The sequence below is a fragment of the Dipteris shenzhenensis genome, chromosome 2 (genome assembly GCF_047967505.1).
Source record: "Dipteris shenzhenensis isolate YYH24624 ecotype China chromosome 2, Dip_SZ_1.0, whole genome shotgun sequence".
In the NCBI taxonomy this organism is placed as follows: domain Eukaryota; kingdom Viridiplantae; phylum Streptophyta; class Polypodiopsida; order Gleicheniales; family Dipteridaceae; genus Dipteris; species Dipteris shenzhenensis.
In genome coordinates this window covers 62964606-62991452 of record NC_141597.1, presented here as the reverse complement: position 1 = coordinate 62991452, position 26847 = coordinate 62964606, and the positions used below count along the sequence as shown (strand labels likewise).

At 46.7% G+C, this 26847-nt stretch overlaps 1 protein-coding gene across 2 annotated transcripts in view; it reads right to left on the bottom strand.

Moving 5' to 3' along the window:
• CRLK1 (Protein kinase superfamily protein) overlaps positions 1 to 11047 on the bottom strand; it is a 64890-nt gene extending 53843 nt beyond the window's left edge. The window contains exon 1 of one of the 2 annotated variants that reach the window (XM_087390431.1): positions 11027 to 11047. The gene's annotated coding sequence lies outside the window, so the exon portion shown is untranslated. Of the gene's footprint in view, positions 1 to 10592; positions 10998 to 11026 lie in introns of those variants that run through there. The other variant, XM_087390421.1, reaches the window with a different exon arrangement.
• Between the last annotated feature and the right edge of the window lie 15800 nt (positions 11048 to 26847).

Here is a 26847-nt window from a genome sequence, read left to right as displayed (position 1 = left end):
AGTATCCACTACTGTGAATAATTCCTGCAAAAAGTGACGAGTAAACTTTGCATCTCTGTCACTGACAATTCCCTAAGGGAAGCCATGATGCTTGAAAACATGCTCAATCAATTGCCAAGCAACCTGTGATGCTGAATATCGAGTCTTAGTGGGTATGAAGTGAGCCTATTTTGTCAATCTATCCACCACCACATAAATGCTATCCCATCCCCTCTCTGTAGAAGGCAACCCTGTGATGAAATCCATAGCTCAGTGAGTCCATTTGCCTTCTGGAATAGGTAATGGCTGTAAAAGACCTACGGGTAGCTGGCTGTCCACCTTATTCTGCTGGCAAGGCAAGCATTCAGTGACATATTTAACCACATCCCACCACATGCCATCCCAGATGAAGCTCTGTTTGATCTTTTCATATGTCTTAGTGATACCCACATGTCCTACCATAGGAGATAAGTGCATTTCATGCAAAACCAGCAGTCTATACTTGGAGTCTGGCACAAGATAAATTCTTTCCTTGCAATACAACAGCCCATTATGCAGCTTAAATTCAGCATGCCCTTGGCTTGAAGGCTCTTGTAACTCCAGAAGTTCCAGCACCTACTTGACATGTCTAATGTATTCCTGCTTATCCTTCTTGTAAATGAGGATGTCATCAAAAAACACCAGCACACATTTGTAAAGAAGGGGCTGCAAAATCTTGTTCATGTGAGCCTAGAAAGTCGCCGGTGCATTGGTCAATCCAAAAGGCATCACTTTGAACTCATATAAACCTCTCTCTGTGCGAAAGGCTAGCTTGTGCTCATCTCCTTGTTTCTTTCTGATTTGATGGTAGCCTGACCTCAAATCAATCTTAGTGAAAATTTGAGCACCCTTAAGTTCATCCAACAGTTCATCAATCCTAGGGATCAGAAACATGTTCTTGATAGTGGCCTTATTCAAGTCTCTGTAGTTAATCAACATGTGGTATGAACCATCTTTTTTCTTTACCAGGAGTATTGGGGATGCAAAAGAAGAAGTCCTATGAGACATAAAATTCTTCTCAAGCAATTCTCGCACCTGTGTTGCCACTTCTTCCCGTTCTACCTTAGAAAGACAGTAAGGGGCCTTATAAATTGGCTTATTGCCTAGCTCTAGGACTATGGCATGATCAACATCTCTCCTTGGGGACAACTGTAAAGGCATATCAGCAAACACATCAGCAAATTCTGCGAGCAATTTCTGCATATCACGATCTTCAACACGGGGAATGCTACCCTCTTACATACTGACAATGTCAGCCATAGATGGCACACTCCCCTCTTAAGCTCTCTTGCCAGCTGCCTTGCTGAAATGACCTGCAATTTAGGCGTTGCAATACCATGCAATGTTACACATCTACCACTGTGGACAAAGCTGAGTGACGAAGCATTCAAGTCCATGCTGATTTTGCCCAATATTTCAACCAATCACAACCCAAGACAACATCTATTGGGCCCATATCCAATGCCAAGAGATCACCTGCAAATTCATAATCATCAGAGAACTTGATTTTTGCATCTTGGCAAACATATCTCCTGATCATATATTGTCCATTTGCCACCTCTACTCTCAGCCCATGATCTATTTCAGTACAATCAGTCCCACCTTCTGTAAGGTTTTGCAATTAATAAAACTATGAGTGCTACCGTTATCCACCAACATGTGAACAGTCCTGCCATTAATCATCCCTTTCAATCTGATAGTTTCGACACTTTTGGCACCCCATCAAAGCATGAAGGGAGATTGCATAGAGTGTTGGCTGGGCATCCCAATGAATTTCCTCTTCGTCCATAGGAGCATTACCACTAGCATCCTCACGTGCATGAAAAGGCATAGCAACTTGAAGCTCCACAAGAAAAGATGAAGGCCTATGATCTCGCATGCCACGAGCGGGCTGAATGTCAATTGATTGCATAACATGAACATCATGATCGGTACCCTTCAAAAGGAAAATCAGTTCCCTTCATGGCTCCAGTGTCAGGAGCCTCATCCGAATCATGTGTTCTTGCCATCTCAGCATCCAAGGAATCTGTGGCATCGGCCAAATCGTCATCATCACAGAATTCAATGATCGTCCTAGGCTTAGCTGAACCCGTGTTTTGCATCATCCCGATACTCAAGGGTCCATTTCTCCCCACTTAAAGCACAAGTTGGCTTTCTTCCTATTGTCCATTATGACCCTGGTATACTGCTGAATTGCTGACTTTTCATTTCGAGCAGTAGGCTTTGCTCTTGGCTTGGCATCTGATGGCATGTATGGCTTGGCATAGGGCATATTACTCCCTAAAATAGTAGGAAACCGTCGAAAGGGTGCTGCTGCAGATTTCCTATCATTTTTCTCACCCAACTTAGGCTTCTTCTCAGCCTCACGCACAGTACCATGCATGCTGCCCGTTACATTCCTATACTTGGTGGAATATTTTGGTTCAAATACTTCTGCAAGCTGGGCTGCCCTCTCAATAGGGTTATGTGCTTTCACATCTATACCCAGGGAAGGACTCAATCCATGGATGAAACGCAGCAACTTTCCTTTCTCAAATACGTCCTATATAAACAAGGAAAGCCTCCAGAAGCGCTGCAAATACCCTTGGACTGTACTAGTCTGTGACAATGCATAGAATTCAGCCAAGTACTGATCCAAGATGAGTGGGGATACGATGGTTACTCTTTAAAACCCCTCCATGTGGTTGGCCTTTGAGGTGAATCCCTCATATACCGTCACCACGTGTGAGCATAGTCCTGCATATGCATACCTGCAAAGATGATGCGCTCCTCATCAGTCTTGGTAGAAGCAGAAATAGTCTTCCAGCTTCGTGAGCCACTCCTCCAACTCATTGGGAGTGTGAGTGTCCCCTTTAACTTATGGACTGAGAGCTTACCCTTCACCTCCTTGGCTGCATAATTCTTGTTGTGTCACGCTTAAGGCTCACATATTGAGAAAAAGGCATCTCATCACGCACATCCTCAGGCAAAGCCATGTCAGAGCGTAAGGCATCTGAAAGCGTATCATCCGTGGTCAATTGCTGCCCATTTCCATCATTCTGCTGCATAGTAATCTCAGCCACCTGATGCACAAGCTACGTCTGGCTAAAAGTGTGGCTATCTAACTGATCTCCATGCTGGGGTGTGAGCTGCTTACCCTTATCCTACATAGCAATGGCAGATCTGAGTTGCTGACCAATCTACTGTCCAATCTGAGCAAGAGCTGTGTCCTGCATAGCCATGGCCGTGATAAGCCGTTGGCTGAAACCCTGTCCAATCTAGAGGAAAGCACCTTGGGGCATAGAAGCAAGGGCATCCAAAAATTATGCCGGCATTGCATGTGCTTCTCGAGTTGCAGGAGAGAGAGACTGAGTTGTAGGGATCTCTGTACCACCAGTGGATGCACTCACTGTGGAAGGCAATTGCTCATGTTGAGCAGCGTCATCACTATCATACAATGTATCACGAGGGGCACGCTTGGGTGCCATGGTGACTGATATAGTGAGTAGAACCTCGAAAAAGGCCGATTACAAAGCTCGGGAGAAAGATCGATGAAAAGGCTTCAAAACGGAGCCAAAATGACTCCAAACAGGGTTGTGAGAGGCCCCTAAAGAGGCTAGAAAAGTTGACTTTTGCCTCCCTTTTTTTTTTTTGGGGGGGGGGAGGAGGGGAGGGGTCCTAAGTCGCCAGTTATGACAACCCTAACCTAAGACTACTAAGAGTGTTAGGGCACTAGCTTAGGCTAACCTAACCCTCTAACTAAACCCAAGCTACCTAACCAACCCTACTAACCTAACTAGACCTAAACCTAACCTTAACCACAAACTAACCCAATCTAATTAACCTAACCTTAACCTACTAACCTCACCTAATCTACCCGACCAACCCAAGTCAAACTAACCTTCGAACTATGAACACCTTAGTCTGGGGCGTGAAAAAAAAGCGGACGGCGGCATCACAGTGGCAACGTGGGCGTGGCGAGAGCAGACAACGGACCGGCTACAAGGTAGGGGCTAACGACGACAGGACTAGCAGGACGGCCTGACAGTGACAGGCGATGGCAGCGACTGGACTAGCACGACGTGGTGGACTCATGGCATGGGCGTGGCGACGGGTGTGTGTGCGAAAGCGGATGAACGCATGGACGATTGATGTTGCATCGGTCAAGAACGTCTGGTTCACGGCGAGCAACTAGAGGAGGGCTCTATATAAAGGGTAGCAAAACAACTGACCCAAGTCTAGTCAACTGACCCAAGTCAGGTCAGTTGACTGGGTCAACCAACCAGGGCTTACCAACCCTGGAGGCGTATTTCACCACCACTGATCCCTGTCCCCAGCCGTTGGGAAAACAACATTCCTAAATCTGGTCACAGACAGTCCCCTAACCTAGAGACGATCTACTACTGTCCAAGGCAAGCACACCCACATAGAAGCCCTCGCTTCTAACAAGATCTCCTTGAAGACCTTCTTGTGGATAAAGGAAGCATATGTCAGCTTTGAAGATTTGAACTTTGCTTTGACTCATAGCATACTCTATTAGCTTTTGAAAGCACAAACTTCAATGACAAAGAGTTCCCATACCATGACATGACTAACAAAATCCTAATTTTGTTGGTATCATGACGATCTACAGGACACGTCAACAGCAAGGCCAGATCAACCACCCTCACCAACATCACCGCCAACGGGTGGCACCAAAGCAGTCAACAGTTAAAGTTTACAACAGTCATCGATTCTTGGTAACAGATGACTGTTGGAGGGTCACGCTTCCTTCTTGAAGTAACGGATTGTGGATGATAAAAGCACGAACCTAACATGAATGGAAATAGACGCACTTTGGATTGTTGTTCAACTCTGGCTCTCTATGTGTCTACTCCATCAAGTCCTCCTTGACGCTTCTCCGTTCCATAGATGTAAGAGCTTGTTACGTCTTTGGTGGAGACGCCGGGATGGACTTTGAACCCCAAGCTAAGAGCAACAATCCCCTCAACGTCCTCTCTCGAACAATGTCCTGGCCACTCTATTTTCGAAACTAATTCAATCCAATGTTCATGTAGCAAATCTTACTGCCCACCTGATGTCCAGCAAAGCGTATACCGCTGGCCATGATTCCAAGGTGTGCCCAAAGCCTTACAATGGTTCTTCTGATGACGGCATCTACATGTGACTCGATCACTTCTCCAATCTAGCTGACTACCATCAGTCAATGGACGCTCAGAAGATTGAAGAAATCAAGCCCTCATTTCAGGGCCTTGCAGCAGCTTGGTATCACCAGCTGGACGACAATGTCAAGCACAGCTCGCCCCATCTGCGTCATGCCTTGACAACCGTGTTTGGCAATACCATTACTGTGAAGGATGCCCTTACACCGTCTCTCGGTTCGGGGTAAAGCTCACGCATCTGCTGCTCATAGTGGACCAGAATATGATCGAAGATTTGAAGTTGTTTTTCTTGTGGCCGCGTCTACGCCCCGATATTTCAACTCGTACTTAAGATCGGGGCCCTAAAACACTCCAAGAAGCATTGATGGTGGCTCAGCGAATTGAATTTGCCTCTGGCAAGTCAGGAACGAAGGTACCAATTCTGCCTCCGTTGCTCCCAATCCCCCACGTACGCTACTGGTCCAACGCCGATGGAAATTGACCAAACTCAGAATGCTCAAGCTTACCAAAAGCCCCCATTTCGACCTCACGCCGCACCATTGCTAACAAACACCTTCTTGATCGAGATCACATGGACGACCACGATGTTTTGGTTGTAACTGATACGGCCATGTGAAGAAGCATTGTTGTCTTCTCCAACCCATGCAAAACGCACAAGCTGGCACGACTGCAAATTCCCTAGTGTCGAGAAAAGACCACCTGGAGCCATGAAGAAGGCCTTCACTCTAGAAGCCGTTCGACCTCCTCCTATCGCCTTCATCGTACAAGCTTTGATCCAGAAGCAACCCATCCTTTTAGCGGTCGATTCGGGTAGCTCACTCACAACCTCGCATCTCTCTTTTGTTCAAGATCTCAGATCCCACTCTATTCTCTTGCCCCTAAGCAGATTACTTTCGGTGATAATGTGGCAACAACATTCTCCACCTCCGGTGCAGATATCCAACCAACCATGGGTGGTTCAACCTCTACTACAGTGCTTCCAGATCAGATCTTCCCCTCACCCTGGGTTGCGACTGGTTACTACAACACCAGGCCATCATTGATTTCAAAACGCAGTCTCTTCATCTGGGCCATGCAACGTCGATACCATGGCTATATTCGAGGATGGCAGCACCAACTCACATGTCGTCCACTCTACTTCATCAAGACCCTCTTCAACAGTCCCATATCTAGCAGTTTTTAGCAGACTTCTTGACCATCTTTGCCAGTTTGGTCCCGACTACAACAGCAGCGATTGTTTGTCATGAAATACCCACGGGTGAGGTTCAGTAGGTTTCAACCACCCAACGCGACGTTCAACTCATGAGGTCCAAATTTTGCGACAACACATTGATATTATGCTCCGTGACAGGATTATCTCCCATTCTCAGAGTCCCTAGAAGTGTGAGCGCACCTGACCAAGAAGGAGAACGGAACATACCAATTTTGTGTCGACTTCCGTCCACTCAATGCCATTACTGTTCGTGATGAATATTCGTTGCCAAGGGTCGATGATATTCTCGACTCATTGGCCCACTCAAAATATTTCACCACCTTGGGTCTCAAGACTGGGTACTGGCAAATTCTTTTGAAGCCCGAGCACCGTGAGAAGACAACTTTTCGCACTCCATTTGGCCCTCACCAATTGAATGTCATGCCGTTTGGCTTGAAAAATGCGCACGGTACATTCCAGCATTTAATGAATTTTGTGGTGCACGATTTAATCGTTCAAGGAACTGTTTTGGTTTACCTGGATGATGTTCTCATTCATACTCAAACCTAGGAAGACCATAAAGCCGTCCTAGAGCAAGTCTTACAGCTCCTTCAACAGTACAACTTGCGCCTCAATCCCGCAAAATGCAGATGGGCTTGACCTGAACTGAAATACCTTGGTTTCATCATCTCTAGCGACGGCATCCAACCAGACCCTCTCAAAGTCCAGGCCATCAAGTGGTTTCCAGTACCACAAACCATCAAATAGCTCCAAAGATTCAACGGCATGACGGCATTCTGCTCCCAATTCATGCCGGAACTGTCGGCTCCTTTGCGCCAACTACTACTCAAGTAGTCTAAATTCCACTAGACCAATGCATGTCAAAAGGCATTTGATCAAATTCGCACCCTCCTCCAAGAAGATGCTTTGCTTCGACATCCGGATTTTCATAAACCATTCCTCCTATGAATGGACGCTTCCAAGGATGAGTTGGGTGCCATTCACCTCCAACCGGACAACGAAGGTCATTGAACCCATTGTCTACATCAGTCGCTCGCTCTCAAGCCCCGAGACCCGGTATATGGCCACTGAGTTAGAATGTTTAGGGGTGGTTTGGGCTCTCTCTAAATTACATGTTTATTTGCATGGTATCACGTTTGAGGTCCAAACTAACCATTCAACACTTACGGGTCTTCTGACTCTAAAAAATCTCCAGGGTCGCCTTGCACGATGGATGTTGTTACTTCAGGACTACTCTTTCTCTATCTCCTATCGCTCAACCAAAGACAATGAGGTCACCAATGCCCTCTCTCAATCTTATGTCTCGGCAGTTCAGCATGATGCTTCGCTCCCCGTGGCATACCACACCCCGTTGCCTCTTCCTCCCATTCAGCCCCCCCTACCCTCTCTTCAGGAAGTTTACGAGGCGCAAACTGTAGAACCCGAATCATTGACCATCATCAACAAGATTCACTCGCCCAAACCATCGCTTCATCTCAAGCTCATCAATAATGTCCTTTACTTCCATAAGCTGCCTTTTCAACCTCGTCTATTCATCCCAGCCCGATTCCGAGACAACTACTTCTGGGCCTTTCATGATGGTATTTTTGGCGGACACCTTGGTTTTTTTAAGGTGCTCACAAAGTTGCAAGCTAAATTTTATTGGCCACGCATGCGTCTATCACTACATCATTATCTGCAATCATGTCCTATCTGCCAAGCCTTCAAGACTCCCACTCGTAAACCTACCGGACAAATGCAGTCCATCTCTGCTTCTCAGCCTTTTGAGCTCGTGGCGTATGATATAACAGGTCCTTTTCTTGCGTCTGCTATGGGAAACAAATACATCATTGTCCTAACATTACCTCACTATACGGACCATTGCTCAGCCCTTGAAATCCGCACACGCATCCGAAGTCGCAGAATTTTTGCTCCACCACCTCATTTTACCTCATGGCTGTCGTGAGCAATTGTTGTCAGACCAAGGTAGTAATTTCAAATCGGAAGTGGTAAACATTGTGACTGATCGTCTAAGTGTTAAGCAGTAGTTCGCTAGCCCGCATCACCCAAATTGTAACAGGTAAACGGAACGGCTCAATCGCACCATAAAGCTCATGCTCGCCATGTACATTGACCCACAGCATTCCAACTGGGATGTGTCTTTACCTTTCGTAGTTGCTGCATATAACACTGCCATACATGAGTCCACCCGACTGAGCCCATTTGAAGCATTCTTTGGTCGCCCTCCGACTTTCCCTCCGGAGATTGGAACCATTCCACCGGAAGCAATCAAACATAAAGATGCCAAGCATTTGGCCGAATTCCTCAAAGATGCCTTATCATTCATTAGACAGAATGCCACTGCTCACCTCAAGCAAGCGCAACAACGTCAACGCATCCTGTATGATCAGAAGCATAGGCCAGCATCTTTCTATGCCGTGATTTAGTCATGGTCCATTACCCTACTCATCAAAAGGGACTCACCGAGAAATTCTTGGCCAAATGGATTGGCCCTTATCAAGTCCTTAAGCCCGTGGGAAAAACCACATACGCACTTCAACGATGTCAAACGGGCCGGGAAAAAACGTTCACTACTGCCCACAACTCTAGAATCAAGCCTTTCCATGCACGGCTTGCCTTTTTTCCTAGGGGTAGTAACATGACGATCTACGGGACACATCAGTTGCAGCAAGGCCACATCAACCGCCCTCACCAGCATCACCGCCAACGGGTGGCGCCGAAGCAGTCAGCAGTTGAGTTTTACAACAGTCATCGATTCTTGGTAACAGATGACTGTTGGAGGGCACGCTCCCTTCTTGATGTAACGGATTGTGGATGATAAAAGGATGAACCTAACATTAATGGAAACAGACGCATTTTGGATTGTTGTTCAACTCTGGCTCTCTGTGTGTCTAGTCCATGGAGTCCTTAACACTTCTCCGTTCCGTAGACGTAAGAGCTTCTTATGGTATGACTAACAAATGTTGGTAATCCTACATCCCTTCAAAAAGTGGCATCACTATGTTCAAGAAAGATCACAAGATGTTATGTAGACCAACTTGTCAACCAAGCAAAAAAGCTCAATGGCTTCAATACAACCATGACTTCCACATTGACTATAGGGATAGCAAAGAAAATTTGGCTACAAATGCCTTGTCCCAAATGTGGGCTCTCACATTATCTATTATTGCCAATATCTACTATAAATGGATTTCAAAAGAAGTACATGCAAAATTTAAGGAAAACATCCATGATTTCAAACTTGCAAGACTTGGCATAGAAGGATCGGTGATATTGTTTTTTAATACCGCCTAAAATGGGTGACCTTGTCGTAAATTTGATGGACATATCTTCATAGATGTTTATTTCCTAAATATAAATTATAACTTTACTAAATGATGCAACAAACACGATATTCATGTAAATCATGCCTTGCCATTTGATTCAGCATGTAGCACGACCCCATTTGGATTGCTATAAGAGGTTGGCAAAGTTTGGCTACCTTTTGAGGATCCACATACATTCTCCGAGAAAAATTTGAATGACATTGTTGCCCCTAACCCAAAATGAGTACCTGATTTTCTAAAATTCGTCTTTCAAAAAAATGTTGGCCAAGGGTCATCCTGAATTCAAGCTCCCTAATGGCTTATTGTGGGCCGTTTAAAAAAGGACACGCGGGGACGTAATTTTTTTGAAGAGATGTGGTGAAGTGTGTCACGAAATGCAAGCCATACTAGAAGCTGCCGGCTGGTGAGGAATATATTTACCATTCCAATAAAACGTATATTAGCCCATTTCCATGTCATGGAGAGGCAATAGAATCATGGTTGAGATAGCAGATCCAAAAGCATCGACATTGCCAATTGCACCATGACATCCCTAGAGTAAGAGAAAGTCAGAGTCACCTCTCACATCGACTTCACCGTTCTATGCCTCGTGAAAATATCCTAGAGATCGTCTCGGCAAGGCAATTCAAGCATCGGTAGCATTCTTGCATTCATTTTGTACCCTGTAGGCATTGTTTGCATATACTTGCATAAAAGTATCACTGCTTGTTCTTCAAATTGATGGCAGAACAGCAAATTATACAGCTAAGGCTGCCAGCAGGTAATTCTCCGCCGAACAGCCAACAAATTGGGAAATTTGGGGGGAGTTGTGATGGCACCTCACGTGAAGCCTGCAAATCTATGTCGTACGAGAATGCACGGCTGACACTTGGAACAAGGGGGACTATAGATTACCTCTTTAAGGGAATAAGCGTCGTTTTATAAAAGACCGCCGTTCTTGGGTTGAGGTCTACTGCGGGCTAAGAATATCCTCATTGGCACAAAACTATCCCGAGCTGGATCTCGATGGGGATCAGGAAGAAAAGTGCTGCGGGAGCGGAAGCTCCCAAATCAAGGCAAAGAAAGAGGGGGGGGAGATGTAAGGTGGGCGCGAAAGGCCGGCCGGCAGAGGGGAGAGAGGTCAAGGTGCGATGGGGGGAGATGAGGGGGGCAGGATCGCCATGAGGCTTGAAAGAAGGTTGGCCGAAGCTCGCCAAACAAACGACACAGACGGCGACGACCCAGAATTCCCACGGACTCCAGGGCCGCCTCTCCAATGCACACTATTCCGCCCCCCAACGCACAACTGGAGTTACAGCATTTCAAATTGCTCAGCGAGCATCTCTTACCAGTACAAGGCACTCGCCATCAAGATGCACTTGCCCCTATCCAAGCTCCACAAATGTGTTTGCGGGCAAGTTGCACACTCCCCGTACCATTTGCAAGAGTGGACCCCCCACCACTACCTGATGCCGTTCTTGCTTGATGGGCTCAACGCTTGACAGAGTTGGGCGAGGGAGCTTCCCCACCCACTTCAGAAGGAAAAGAGGGCATGGGGAGCATCAAATGCTCGCTCTGAATGAAACATGTCCATCGCCCGGTCACCACGCCCAGTCTTTTTTTGTGAAGGTGTGTCCACCCCACGATGTGTAACCAACCTAAGACCAAGCATCCCCTCCCACCTTACAAGGTTGTTACTTCTTATTCATTGCCCTCTCAGCTTTAGTTTTCTTTGTGACTCACAGTACCCTTGCACACACATTCCCCACTCATTGGAAGGAACTCTCTATGTCATGTATCCTCCTTTTCATCGTGACCTTTGCAACCCAATGATTGCCTCCCTATCCCGTGAGAGAGGACCCCCATTGGCACATGAGTTTGTGTTTAGATGTTTCAATCTTCTTTGATTTTTATATGGGGCCTCATTCTCATTTACATAAGAGGAGGACACACACCCACAAATTTTGGACTCCTAGCCAAAATAAATAAAGGAAGACCCTTTCAACCCAAATGCTTATGGATGAAGTCAAAGGGTATTAGTCATCTAATGAAAATGGGGAAAAAAAGAACGTTCAAGCCAAGGTTAAGTAGATTTTCAATTGGCTCTTGCCAATTCAAACCAGTAAAATACATTAAAGGTGTGTTTTGTGAGCATTGTGCTCCTCTGAATTGTGATATTTTCAATGCAAGACCCCATTTTAGGGTCCATTGACTTTGCTTCCACCTAAATTTTTGGTTAAAAAATTCATGGTAGGGCCTTTATAATCACCTTGGTTTGATCATTTGTAGACACTACTATGTGTTGTTGGATATGGTTTGAACCCGAAGGACCTATAATATTATGGATATATACAATGCTAACAAATCGAGCTAGACCAAGGGAAGTCCAATATCTACAATTAAAATATATACAAGCCCCCAGTATTCACAAAGAGGCAACTTAGAACCATACAAATTATTATCATATGGTTCCATGTGACATGCATTTGTCACTTGGACTAATCTTTTTCTCTCGTACGGGCTACTTTTTGACATAAATAAATGCCACACACAATTAGTGGTACATGAAATGCCCCACCATCATTAAAATTTGTTTATCCATTCAAAACTCTTTAGTGATGTGTCATATTATGCAAAGTGCCAAAATTTTTATAGGGTAAATTGGCTTAATGATGTTTAGTCAAGATGAAACTTTGCATGAAGGAGCTCCAATGGATGTTCCATGCATTGACACCCTTGGATTGGATTTTCACTCTTATCAGTACGTACCTTTTTAGAGGAACAAAAATAAATCATAATCATGGATATTTTCATTGAAAAAACCATCAATATAGAGAACTATTTGAGTCGATAAATGATAACGTTAATAGTAGCATCAAAATAGCTACTAGAAATAATTTTCGATGCCAATATAGATGCTTTTGACTATTTTTGGGAACTTGCTAGTGCTTTTTTTGACATTATTGTTTTTTAAAGTTTGCATGTCTTTTCGAACTTTTAGTGCACTCGAGCTCTTCTAACAACTCTCCGTCGTCATCTTCCTTAACTTCATCCTCATCATCCTCTCCATCCCTCCCATTTTATCCTTCTACCAACCCACTTTTCAGTCTCAACAATTTGTAGGTCCGTAGAGAGCTCAACAATAGAAAAGACCTTGAGTGGCCAAGAGTAAAGGACTTAGGTAAGCTCTCACTAATCTTTGTTATTAGAGATTAAGCTTTCTCACTAACCTTGTTAGTAGAGAGTAAGCTTTATCGCTTACCTTGTTTAGTTTGATGCACTCCCCACAGTCATTATGATTTCTACTCATCACATTTCTATGACAATTTACTAAAACACTACATTGTTCTCATACGCAACACAACATACTCAAATTTCCCTAGTTTACATAGTTCTTTGAGTTTTGACAAGGTTTTTCGATCCCCAAAACTACACAATTTTGACTTTCTAGTTACTAGCACTAAACACCATCCTGACTTCTAAAAATTGAGACATGACTTCTATAACTTCTAATTGTACATTCTTTTGACTCTTCAGCCCATTGTTTTGCTTATAGACAAGTGAGAAACCCATATAGAGATAGATTGGATTTCTTAACTACATTGAATTTGAATAAATTTCATGATTTTGGGGAAGATTCTATTGGGCAGTCTTATTTTAAGTTGATGTTGGTTAGTACACATTATACAAATAAGAATATAAGGATTCTAAAATGGGAGTAAACGCCTTTTCACCCTCAACCTCTTAGGTCCATTCATACCTCCCAAGTAATCTATGTTATCTACAATATTCATAGTAGTAGTATGCTTCATGTAGCCAGATGTATCGTACTTCTTTCATTTATTTTAAAGAGCATGTTAGAGCAGCACTAGGAAAGTTCATAAAAAAGAGTCTTTGATTGGAATTTTGTTATTTTTGTAGCATTTCCAATATAGCTATGCCCGAGAACTACTTCTAGACTAATGCATCATGTGTCTTGTGATTCCTCTTACTCCTTGAAGCACAATTTTTTTACCTATAGAGACTACAGGAGAAGGTTATAGTCCTTTGATCGACTTGGTAAATTTTTTATTAAGGTTTTTCAAGCATATGATATTAAGGTTATTTTTAAACTTCTTTATACTTTTGAGAACTTCTCTAATCAACATTGCTTTCCTTCTTGTAGTGCAAATGATCACATATTTTCATCTCTTCACAAAAGTATGGAATTGTTGCATTTTTAATCACTTCCTACTTTTTGTTGCTCTCTGTGTCATGAACTCTTCCTTCCCTAGCTCCTTTCCCTCCCTCTCCCATTCTATTTTGTGCAACATTGAATGAATAGTTAGGTAATTTCGTGGCATTGTCATGCAATTTCACAAGTACATCTTGATTGCCAATGGCCCTTACCAAAGTGGCTTGGGAAGCATAGTTGAGTGACATTTACTGCCAATACTATGAGGCCATGAATGGCAAGGTTGACATAGTACATGCTCCTTGGGGCACATCTTTCCCCTATATCCCAAGCACTAACATGTACCCAAAGGAGCAATATTACACAGATCTTGAGATCTTAGAGGATGCATTTGAGAGTTTGCAATCCTTCGTTGAGAGACAAGGGCCCACATATGTGGAAATGCCTGGGAAAACATAAGAGAAGGAAAAAGAAAAAGGAGATACAAGTAAGGGAGGCACAAAGAGCTATCAAAAGTAAAGGAAGCTGACGTACTTATTGACATACAAGTGCTCATGGACTTGAGATTGTGGAGTCATTGGAAAATTGCCTACGGTAATCTTGGAATGAAAAAACAACTGTGTTATTTTTCTTGTAATATGTCTCTTTGCTATTGTTCTCGAATGAAATTTATCCTCGAGTATTTGAGAAGTGTTTAAATAGAATGAAGTGTTTAGCATGTTTAGATAGAAATATGTCTAAGACCCTGACTTCTTTTATATATAATTGGAAAGTAAATCAAGGGCTTAGAAAAGGGCTATTTATGGCTGGTTAGAGTCACCATTCAAGATTCTAGCAAGCAGATTGATTCCTCATTGTGAAGGAATGGTGATGGGAAGAAAGGGGAAATTGCAAAGGATGATGGAGAAGCTTGGGCATTCTTTTTTAATGATAAAAACAAGGGTGGCCTCGAGATTTGCTTATGGGAGGGATTCAAGACTTGTAGGAGATGAATTCACAAGCTTGCTCAATGAACAGTTATGTTGTTGAAAAGAGTTAAAGTAGAAGAATTTCCTTATTTATAAATTTGGAAAATCTCCTAAGTTAGAGGAGAATATGATTGACTGGTGTTTTTTGGAATCCTATAAGTTTGCTTTTATTTTTCCATATTGATTTGTGTAGAAATACCTTAAAATTTCAAGGACAAGATTTAACGATCATAAACTTCTTACGTTCATTATAGACATGAATGAGATGTATCTTGATGGTACCCCATCCACAACAAGGATTAATAAGTCTATTTCTATGGATGATTAGTTAGTCTTTACTCATTCAATTACCTCAATTATAGCACAATTCTTCATGAGATAGACGTCTAGGAATCTATAGGATTCTTGGTTGAGCCTTACCATAAATTTGTTTCATTGATCTAGCAAAAAAGAATTGATTTCCATGTGGCCACTATTTTTACATTTATATATGAAAGTATATTTTATAGGTGGTAATTGTCATACATTAGCAATGCATGAAAGTATAATTTATAGGTGGTAATTGTCATACATTAACAATGCATGAAAGTATATTTGTGGTAAGTGTCATACATTAGCAAAGCGTGAATGTTAATCATTGGAATTTTGGAAAACTATCCATATTTACATATGGAACCATGTAATTGATCCATCATTCTTCAAAAAAGTTTAGAAAAACAACTCTTTTTAAGGGGTTTGAAACTTCATTGCACAAGATCTACATCTTTTGCCGAAAAAACAGTGCTAATTATATTACTTCGAAAACAAGATACAAGAGGTCAGCATTGCAGCTGACGGGCTGCGTTCACAAATCGGACGCAGCCCAAAAAGATAACAAAGTAAAGCTCTCTCTCACGGAGGGATAAGGCGAGTGTGAATGAACAGCCAGAGAGGTGGTGAGTAGCGCCACCGAAGGCCTTGCGAAGCCTGCTCGAAGAAGAGGCCCTGTGTGTCCCACACCCGGAGGAAGCGTCTCCGCTTCTCCCGACCAGCCCGGGAGTCCCCCTGTATCTGGTCCCACTGGCCTTTGAGGGTATGTATAATCTCACTCCAGATGTCAGTCATGATCTGGGCAGTCGATAAGGAGGTGCCACCGAGGATCTGCACGCAGCGCGAGGTCTAGATGTGCCAACCTGCAATGCTGCTGATAATCTCCCAGACTGGCTGCCTCTCCTGAGCTCCTGTGCCGGCCTCTGCCAGGTGCTGCGGGATACTCTCGAGCGGCCCCCACATCCCCTGTGTAATAAGGAATGTGGGGTCCTACTGACAGGCCTCGAATAAATGATGAAAACCAGGTGCGGTGCTGCACCAGTAGAACGCGCCCCAAGTGATCAATCCTAGCTCCGGTTCTGCGCGAGTAAGGATCTCGAAAGTCCACCTCCACACTTCCTGGGCACGAGTGCAACTCCATAGGCAGTGTTTTGGTGACTCCTCGTCCACATGACAGATCTGGCAACGTTCGTCCTGGCCAATCTCCCGCAACCAGCTCCCCACTGGAAGACCTTCGTGGGCAAGAAGCCATAGGGAGTAGGAGATCTTCCGCGGCCGCCAGCTCTCCCACAAGGCCCTCCAGAAGGCCTGCAAAAAGAACCAGGAAATACCCTGTGCATACCAACTGGGCCGCTGGGTGGGAGGGCGGCTTTGCATCCTCCCTAGAACTCGCCTGCCGAAAGTCGTGCTGTAGGCAAAGAAGGAGGTCGGCCCCTGTCGCAATCTCTGGCCATCTCCACTCTCCTGGGTCCCAATCAAGCTCTGATAAGGCCCGCCCCTCCCAGAGCCAGAGACGCCAAAGCTGCAGCTGATCCTGCTCTATGCAAGGGTCGGTCCGCCAAACCTTCCCCACAAGGCCTACGACCCGAACCCTCTGCCATGGGAGTAGGGGGTCAATGAGCACATCCTCTCTCCTAAGTCGCCCATCCCCCAAAACCGCGAAGAAGGAAACAGAGGAGTCGTCCATCCGCCCTACGACCACCAGTGGGATGCCACGGGGGGTGAACTGTCCCAGCCAACGGTCATCACCTGGCATGAGGATTTGAAGCTCAGGTGGAACCAACCAATCAGTTGGAATCGCGCCGTCGATCTCCGTACATCTCGCTTGGGCTCCACGGGCACCTCCAGCTGCATCTGCAAGATTAGCCGTCTCCAAATGTCTGTATGTGTCCCTCCAAACTCGAAGGGACCGGGCTGGCCCTCGCATCCAGCCGTCCCACCTGATGTGTGATCTCTCCCCCAACTGAAGGCCCTCGGCATCTCTGACCTGATCGTTCCAGATAAGCGGCTGGCGATCGATCTCCTCCTGACCGCTAGGAGGGGACTGAATGAGGCTGAGGCGAGAGCTGCCTCCACACCATGAGGAGGCTACGAACGAGTGGGGAACGGGGCTGAGTGAGCGGGGCGGAAGTGAAGATCCACCTGAGGGACGGAAGCCACTCTCTCCACCTCGGCGCGGGACACAAGAACCAACCCCCTGCTGAAGTAACATCTTCCACGTTTGCCCCCCCGGGGTCAAACCGTGGATGACTAGCTTGCCTAATAGGGCCTGACTCTGAAGCTCTGGATCGATGACCCCCAGGCCTCCCTCGGCCTGCGGAATAATGACTGTCTGCCAAGCAACCCTGGCTCTGGTATCTCTGAGGCCATCCTCCCCGGACCAAAGGAAGTTTTGAACCAACCTCCTAAGCTGTGCCATGCTGGATCTCGAGAAACACCAACAGGAAGCCACATACCAGGCCATGGCTAGGAGGACCTGGTTGACTACCAGGGCACAACCTGCAAGGGAGAGCTTAGCAGTGCTCCAGAAAGCCAGCTTCCGTCGGATGGAATCTAGCACCGGGAGAAACTGCTGAGCTGGCATGATATTCAGGTCGACCTGAAAACCAAGGTATCTAGCTGTCTGTCCCCGCAGAATCCACCTGAAACCCAAAAACCTCCCCCACTGAGAGCACGCCCCGGGATCTGTGAGAAAACCAACTGATTTGTTCCAGTTGATTTTCGCACCGGCAGCCGAACAGAAGATGTCTAGGGCCATCCTCACCCTCTCCAGCATCATCTCATCATCCTGGACATACAGTGCTGTGTCATCCGCGTACTCCGAGTCCAGGAGCTCCGTGTCCTCCCGGAGTGGAGGCGAACACCCCTGAGCCCAGTAGATCTCGCCCGAAGGTAGTATGTCATAGCCTCAGCGAAGAAGAGAAACAGGTAAGGAGCAAGGGGGCAGCCCTGACGCATTGATCTCTCCAGACGAAAACGCTCACCCATCTTGCCGCCAATGATGACCCTGCTAGAAGCTATCCTGTACAACGCTGAAATACCCTGAATCCATCCTGCTGGGAAACCTAGTCGCTCCAGAGTCCCCTCCAGAAAGGACCAGTCCACTCGATCGTAGGCCTTCTCAAAGTCGAGAAGTAGGATGGCTAGGTGTGACCCACTGTGCTGAGCCCACTCCGCTGCCTCTGAGAAGGTGAAGACATTATCCAGGATACTGCAATCCTGGACAAAGCCTGTCTGATTGTCATGAATGAGGTCTGGAAGTAGAGGCCGAACTCTGGCGCTGATCATCTTGGCAAGGATTTTGTAAGCAGTGGTAAATAGGGTGATCGGGCGCCACTGACGGATCTCCAGTCTATCTCCTCCCTTCGGGATGAGGCAAATCAATCCCGAGGAGAGGCTCTCTGGCATATAACCGCTGCTGAAAATCCTCTGAAGACCTGCTAGGAGGGGCTGATGGATCTGATCCCAGAAGGAGGTGAAGAATGCCCGGGATAGCCCATCCTCGCCAGGGCACTTCTGCCCGTCGATGGCCATCAAGGCCTCCAGCATCTCGTCCATAGTGAACAGTGCCAACAACATCGCCTGCATGCTGGGCTGGACCAGGGATGGAATGTGCCTCCACACCTCCTCTCGGGAGCGTCGAGTGCGAGGGGGGCAAGCGGCTCCTGCTGGAAAAGAGTCCTATAGAAGTCGGTAGCCAACCCCAAGACCTCACCCGGATCCGTAACAATGTGCCCCTCTGCTGTCTTGAGACTCCGGAGCTGATCACTGTTGCTCTCTGGCCATGCGTCCTGAAGAACTCCCTGCTCATCCGGTCACCCTTTCGAGCCCAGAAGGAGAGAGAGGTGTGATAGGAAAACTCTGATTGGCGCTGGAGGGTCTCCTCAAGAAGGGCTCTGGCTCGAAGGGCCTGGATCCGAAGCTCCTCCGAGCTCGGGGCTGCTGCCTGCTGGAGTCGCTGTGAATGGAGGCGAGGTCCCTCCGAAGAGCTCTCTCTCTGCCCCACCACTCCTATCGAACGTGTAGGGCTGCGAGCTGGCAAATCTGGCTGGACTCCTGCAAAGCCTGCACCACCGAATCAACCAGATCCACGCACTCGCCCCAATCTCTGTCCCATAGACTGCAGATACTGCTGCGCACGTCCACCCTCGAGAAAATGGAGTCGGGAATCCGGCATGAACGGGGGGGAAGGGCCTGGACTGCCGAGTCTAATGATAGGAGCACAGGCGCATGATCGGAAAGTGTCGTCCCTGAAACTATCCCCGCCTGACCGCCTCTACTAATGGCCCAATCACTGACATAAAATCTATCCAGCCTCTCTAGGAGTCGGCCTCCTTCCCTGCGGAAGCCCCACGAGAAGTCCAGGCTCCCGTGCCAACGCCAGAAGGACGGGTCTCTCCAACTGTCCCTACCTCCTGTCGTGAAGATGAAAGAGTCCCAAGCGGACTGCTCTGCCTGAGCCATACCTGTAAACTCCGGACCTCTGCCCTGTTGGTCCTCCAAGGTCTCCAGATTGTTGAAGTCACCTCCAACAATCCAGGAATCCATGTCTCGAAGAATCCCTGTAAGTGTCATCCAGAAGGTGGCTCTGCACCGGAGGTTTGTGGGAGCATAAATGTTGAGGATTCCTATTTTGGAACCCTCCAGTTCCAGGCCTACCCAAAGGGCACGGCTTGGGATCAACGTGCCATGACCGAAAACTCCCTGGGCTAGCTGCTCGCACACGGAAGTACAGACACCTCCACTCCTCCCCTGTGCGCCGATCGAGGGCTCCCAATAAGTGTGGGAACGTCCAGGGAGAACCTTTCCGCAGCTATGGGAGTGAGCCGCAGAAAGCTTGTGCTCCTGGAGCAGAAGTACATCCAAACGACCAATCACTGCTAGCTGAAGTTCCTGTCGCAAAATGAGCTTCCTGGGACCACGGGTGCCAGAAGAATGAAACCCGTTCACATTCCAGGATACAAGGTGTAGGCTCATGGTGAGGATTGGGAGGCTGCGAACAACTGTCTGCTCGCGGTCGAAGTCGATGAAGAAGCTGACATTTCGGAGTGGAGGCGTTGCCGCTTATGAGAAGGTTTGGAGGGGGAGGCGGGGTTGTCCTACCCGTTCTTTAACACCTTCAGCAAAGGCGAGAGGCCTTTGGTGCCATGAGCAAATGCTTTCTCGAGCCAGCTCGAGATCTTTGAAGTAGTCATCCCATAGAAGGCTCGGAGTTTTTAAGGGGACCAGGCTCTGACATCCTGGGGTAGGGGCCATGACAGGGGGGGCCTGAGGATCACAATCAGTCGAAAGCGTTTGGCGGCGCAACACCATCGCAGGCGCACGTCGCCCTCGGACCACTGAGTCTTGAGAAGCTGCCCTCCGGACGGTCCTATCCAGGAGCAAACCTGAGTGTGCGTCTGCTCTCTGAGAGCCTCCCAGACCGAGTCGTCTATCCAGGTCTCGGTGCCGTCGCTGAGGAACATGAAAGCAAAGCTAGGGCCATCCCTAGGGGCCAAGGCGGCAATCTTCCCATCCGCCCCTTTGTGGAGCAAGAAGATACTGATGTCGAGACAAGCCGAGAAGGTCCCGAGGTCGGCCACATCCAAGTAGTCCCAGGGGCCAGATCTGCAAAAGTCTCAAGGAAGCTCTCTCTCCTGAAGCTGAGACCCATCAAAGTCTGCCACTGAGGGGCTAGCAGACAGGGAAGTCTACTCCAGTGGTGGTGTAGACTCCGGGTGTCCTGCCAGTGGAGGGGGGGGGGAGGAGGCTGGGGGGTAGGCGACTCAGACTCCACAGAGGCGACTAGCGGAGGAGGTGGAGGAGGAGGAGTGGGGGCTGCCCTCGGCTGGGAAGCCGTCGGTGCAACTAACTCTGCAGGAGAGTCGAGAGAGGCGGGGGGAGGGGGATGGGGATGCATCTGGAACTGAGGCTGAGAAGGAGGAGGAGGAGACTGAGGAGGAAGAGGCGGGGGCTGAAGCTGTGGGTCGGGAGAAGGGGGGTGAAACTGGGGAAGGGGCTGGGACTGAGTGGAAAGGGGCGGGGGAGCGGAAGAGAGGGGGATCTGAGGCTATGAAGGGTGGGCTACCGTCGAAGAAGAAGCTCTCCCAAGTCCCTGGGGCGACTGCCTGTCAGGTCTCTAAGGTGCTGCTGCAGGAAGGGTAACCTCTGCCTCCTTGCCTTTATCAGAAATCTTCTTGTTCTTTCCTCTTTTCCTTCTAACCTCAGTCCAACCGCCCACTAACTCTAGACCGGACTCCGGCTGCCTCAGCTCCTCCTGACGTGGCTGTCCGGAGGGGGGGGGAGGGGGCGGAGGGGCGGGGGCGGGGGCGGGAGGCCGAGAAGAGCTGGCGAAACGTGGACAAGCAGCCGCCAAGTGCCCAAAGCCGTGGACCTCAGGCACTGGCCTGGCTGTCCGGTGACTACCATGCTCTGGGTGATACTGCCGGCATCTATCATGATCTCGATCACTACAGGGAGATTCACAGGATCCGCCACAGCCACACGGACTCGGGGGGCTCCTGCCATAGTCACCGCATCGGCGAAAGTGTCGTGCAGAACCCAGCCAAAATGGGAGTCCAGGTCCCTGACAATCGGCCGCAGCTCAGCAGCAAGACCTGGAAAAACTAGCGTCACTGGATGGCGAGGTATATGGAACTGAACATCAAAATCCGCTGCGCTGAATCCACGGTACCACGGGACTATCATGATAATCTTTCCATCCACCGACGTGGGGGAACCAGCAATCAAGTTGCTCGCAGCTTTCGCATTGGAGAGTTTGAGCCAGAAGATGCCCCTTCCCATAAGGGCCACCTCCTCAATATGGCCATCCTCTAGCATGAGAGTGGACTGGAGCCAGTCCCTAATGGCTGATCTGGAGGGGGAGTGTCCAATGACTCTGCCGTAAACAGAGGTACGGGCAAAGTCATTGGCAACCTCCTGAACCTGAGATGATTGTTGCTCTGTCAGGATAACGCGGTAGGCATCTGGAGAGGGAGGGTCCGACTGGGCCTCCAGTTCCAGGCAGGGAGCTGCCATACTGCCAAGACAAACTGCGAGGCTTCCAATGAAGAAAAGGCTGCCACCCAAAAAAGGGAGGATAGAAGCGGGAGGGTGGAGCCTGGGCGTGAAGAGGACGGTTGCGGAGGCGGAAAGTGGGGAGAATGGACGGCGGAGGACAGAGGAGGCGAAGCGGAAGGCCGGGAGGCGGAGGTGATGCGGGGTGGGGGAGTGGGGACGGAGAGTGGGTGAAGTGAGGAGGCGGGAGCGGGGGAGAGGCAAGGCGGGGCGGGAGGGCAGGAGGTGGCAGGGTGGAGGGGCAGGGCGGAGCGGAGTGAGGGGGCAGGAGGTTCGGGGGCGAAAGGGCGGGGTGAAGGGTGCGGGAAGGAGCGGAGGGCGGGAGGGGAGGGGGGGTGGTGTGGCGAGGGGGCGGGGAGGTGAAGCGGGGGGCGGGGGAGGAGCGGATTGGGGGTGAGGGGGCGGGTGAAGCGAGGGGGCGGGGAGGTGAGGCAGAGCGACGAGAGGGGGGGTGAGGTGAAGCGAGGGGGGGGCGGCGTGAGTCGAGGTGAGGCAGAGGGGGGGCGAGGGGGAGGGGAGCGGAGAGGGGTGGGATGAGGCAGAGAGGCGAGGGGGGGCGGAGGGGGGCGAGGGGGGGTGAGAGCGGAGGCGAGGGGCACGGTGAGGTGAGGCGGCGGGTGAGGGGGGGGTGAGGGCAGAGAGGCAGGGGGTGGGGGTGGTCGAGGCGAGGAGGAGGAGCTAAGGGGGGGGAGGTAGAGCTAGGGGGGGGGGGAGGGGAGGCTCGCAGGAGCAAGGTGGTGATCTTTCCTATTCTTGTATCTCTGATGTATCTCAAGACTCTTTTAGCTACATTACAAGATCTACATCTAAGGCATTAACATACATAGTTTCCAATCACTCTAGCTTATTTGCAACTCTAACCATTTGCTTTGAAAAGCTTCACATAGTCCACTAAGCATTATCCATGTCATTTTCCATGGTGTCACACAACTTTTAGGCTCCATCCTACCTAAATCAAATCCACCTCAAATCCTATAATGCTTTAGCCTCTACTCTACTAGACTAATAGGCTTGTACTAGATTTTGAGGCATCTTATGTGCTACCCGAACCACAATCTAGTCTCTACCAAGTGGTCTGTCGGATTGGCTCCTAGTTGTCCTCAATCAAAATCTATAATAATAAAGGTGTGACTGCTTAAATCAACTGCATAGCAACTATAGTCTCAATGCTCCAATTTAAATCAAATTTTCCCATGTATTTGTGCTAGGCTATGTCAATTGCATAGTCTACCTATGCTCAAACTCTATAAAAAATTTGAAGAACCCAAAGTTTAGACTCTACATGCATAGGATAATATCTAGTTCTCTGATCCCATAGTCTGTCCAATTTGAAGCTACGGTTGTGGCTAAAAAAAGACTACTGTCACGCAACATACGATGATGCTAACCACACTACCACTCTACCTTACACAAAGTCATTGGATGCCTATAGTTTTGTGCCCTTTGCACACCTATAATCTGCAATCCTATCACTTCTATTGAACTTGCATATCTCTAGGATCTAAAGACTTAATGTGCTTATCTATTGCACAAGGGCTTTATTGTACAATATCATACTATATCATGGTCATATCTAAGCTTTGGCAATCTTTGCTAGTTCTAAAGCTCATGGATATGCTATTTTGCTTGATGTTTGTCTATCATTTATAGCACGTGGCTTGCATAGGTTTTGGGTGTCAAGACAACAGGGTCATGTAATCTAAGACTACTTTATCAAGTGTCCATGCATGTAGACTCCTCATAAATGCCCCTACCTCCACTATTTATGACATAGTAAATGTCATCACCAATAGTCAAGTATCCAAAGCTTATAAAATATTTCTATTACAAGCACATGCCATGTGATCTTTAGGTGTGAAACAATTTATTTTCCATTAACTCCTTGAATATCACACGTATAGACTACCAAGGCTTTGTGGCTTTGGAGGTTTGATTTGTGTTTAGACTACGTAGTTGATTGTTGGCTATTCATGTGCAGCCTAGCCACTATTATGAAATTTATAGGTTTGCAACCAAAGCCAAGACTGCTTGTTTGAAATATGCACCAAAACAATAAAAATTGCATGTTTACCCTTTTCTTCATGGCTACGAATAAGGTGACAAGAAATAACTACATAATGGAAAAGCACATCTTTCAAAGTTTCTTACCGTTCTTAAAGCATAAGAACAACCAATAAGAACACAACCACTCACAACTATAAAGCTTTATCTATTCCATTTTAATTCTTGTGACAAAGTTCCACTTTGATGCCATTGAGATGACTCCATTTTTGAGCTAGCTACCATGATCATCTGCATAAAGTTAGAGAGCCAAATTGCATGAATCACCATAGAAACTCACCTCCCAACCATAGACCTCTTCTAGCTCAGCCTTGAGCACATAGAATCATGAGAAATGTTATGGCTTGACCCTAGTCCAATAGACATCCACATTCCATACCATAGACATCAATGGCCAAGATCTACAATATAAGTGAATACCAATGGCCCAAGCACTCATGCCAATATATACTGCCTAGGTCATGGCGAAACATATAATGAACGAGTTTTACCCCTTGGACCACTAATCTATATTATTGTTTTTACTTCTAGATAACGCACTGATATGTTGGGATCCAAGTGGGCCATGTTACATCAATCAAAACGAGCTGTGTGAATCCATGGAAGGCTTACATTCAATATCAGGCACCACCTAGTGATCCAACATTATCTTACAATGTTTGAAAGCCCTGCACCATAAGCTTGGGCTATGTATACTGTCAGCCAGGCTGTAGCTTCCATCATCTCATGACACTCCATAAATATCCCATTTGACTTAATGGTCACCATAAAAATGCAGAAGTCATACTCTATCTTAGAGGACATGATCCCTGCACCAACACACATGCAATACTAGAGTAAGGAGACACATGTGAGATAGCGATGGTGTTCTTGAGAGACTCAAGAATGGCCGTCGATCAACCCCCAACATTTCGGCAGCCGTTTGTCAATGGCCTCCATTTGTGGCCATTTGTCAAATAGACATCACACTAAAATTTCAAATTTTGAAGGATAATCTAGAGTAGATACATAAGTTTAAATTCTATGCAAATGATGTGGGGATGAGTCTATGTGTTTTGATTCTTCTTGCTTTGCTAAGTGTGTCTATGTGTAGATTTACATTTAGATCACAATGTGAATGCACAATAAATGTCTTCCACATGCGTGTACACATTTTTATATCTCAACCTTCTCCATTGATGGATTTTGTTGCATGCATGTGCATGATTTTATATTTCGGTTGAGACAACTCCTATGTTGAGTCTACTACAAATATCATCTTTACCAAACCATGTTTTAGGAACCGAACCATAGATTGCATCATGTGGAACAAATCACCCAACCATAGAGAAATACACTCATCCCCAAGCATTGGAGGTCATAGGGAAGACACATGGTCTAATCTTGTGTCAAGCCCCACCAAAAGGGATGCATCAAACTAGTTGGTTAGGTACTAGCATGATTTGCATATATCCCCTATCCCCTTCTAGACCTCCATCCATATATATTACTCTAGTTAGGATTACTCATCCTAACCTCTTGACTCCATGTACTAGGATCTACCCCAACCCATAGGTGGGTGACCAGCTAGATGGGGCTAGTAAGGATTGTTGCATTCTTCCCACCTTCAAGTATTTATGCCCTAAAAAATAACACCAAGGAAGCTTTCCCTTAAATGAGAAACTCTCTTCCTAGTTGAATCTTCATAGCCTATCTTTCCATTTAATACAATGCTCAGTGTGATAATCCTATTCTTGTGTTGTTTTTGCATTTTACCTTGAACATTTTCAAGCTCATCTAGGTCAAATCCTCTAACTCTACTAGTTCTTTAGGACATACCAAAGTGTTTCCATAGTTTCTCCTTGAGTCGCACATGGAAAATTGGATGAACCGTGACATTGGAAGGGAGTCCTAAATCATAAGATGCATCATTGATTTTTTAAATGATGTAAAAAAAGGACTGCAATACATGTGGGAGATCTTCAGAAATTTCCCAGTCCTCAAATTCTTATAATCTTTTAGAATTATTAGTTATACTCACGTGCCTTCCTTGAGAATCCTATGGGTACCATTCTGATCCACTTAAAATTTTTCTCTATCATCTTGAGTACATTTTTTATGGAATCTTTAGCTTGTGCTAACATTTCTTGCATATTTGTCAAGAAATCTCTACCTATCAGTACCTTCATATTCTTAAGGCCCAAGGTGATCAATGATATAGGTTGGTATTCATACATAAACATAAATGGAATAAAACCTATAGCCAAAAGCTTAGTATTATTGCAGGCAAATTCCATTATTGGGAGGTACCTCTCCTAACCAACATCAAGCTTAAATTAGTTTCCAATTTCTTGAAATTTTCCAAGTGTCCAATACATTTCGAGTTTCAATCACTGACTATGTCACTAAGCAAACCCAAAAGTCTAAAAAGTTTCCCACTAAATTGTTGTGCTAATTCTGATGCCACCATTTGCACAATACCAATGATAACTAGGATTCAATGCCCTATACCAATTTATGATCACTAAAGCTATGAGTGGAACTTGGCTCAAATTTTGCAATGATCAAATCATAAGGTATAACAAAAATTGACTAATCATACAAACATAACAATTGGAAGACT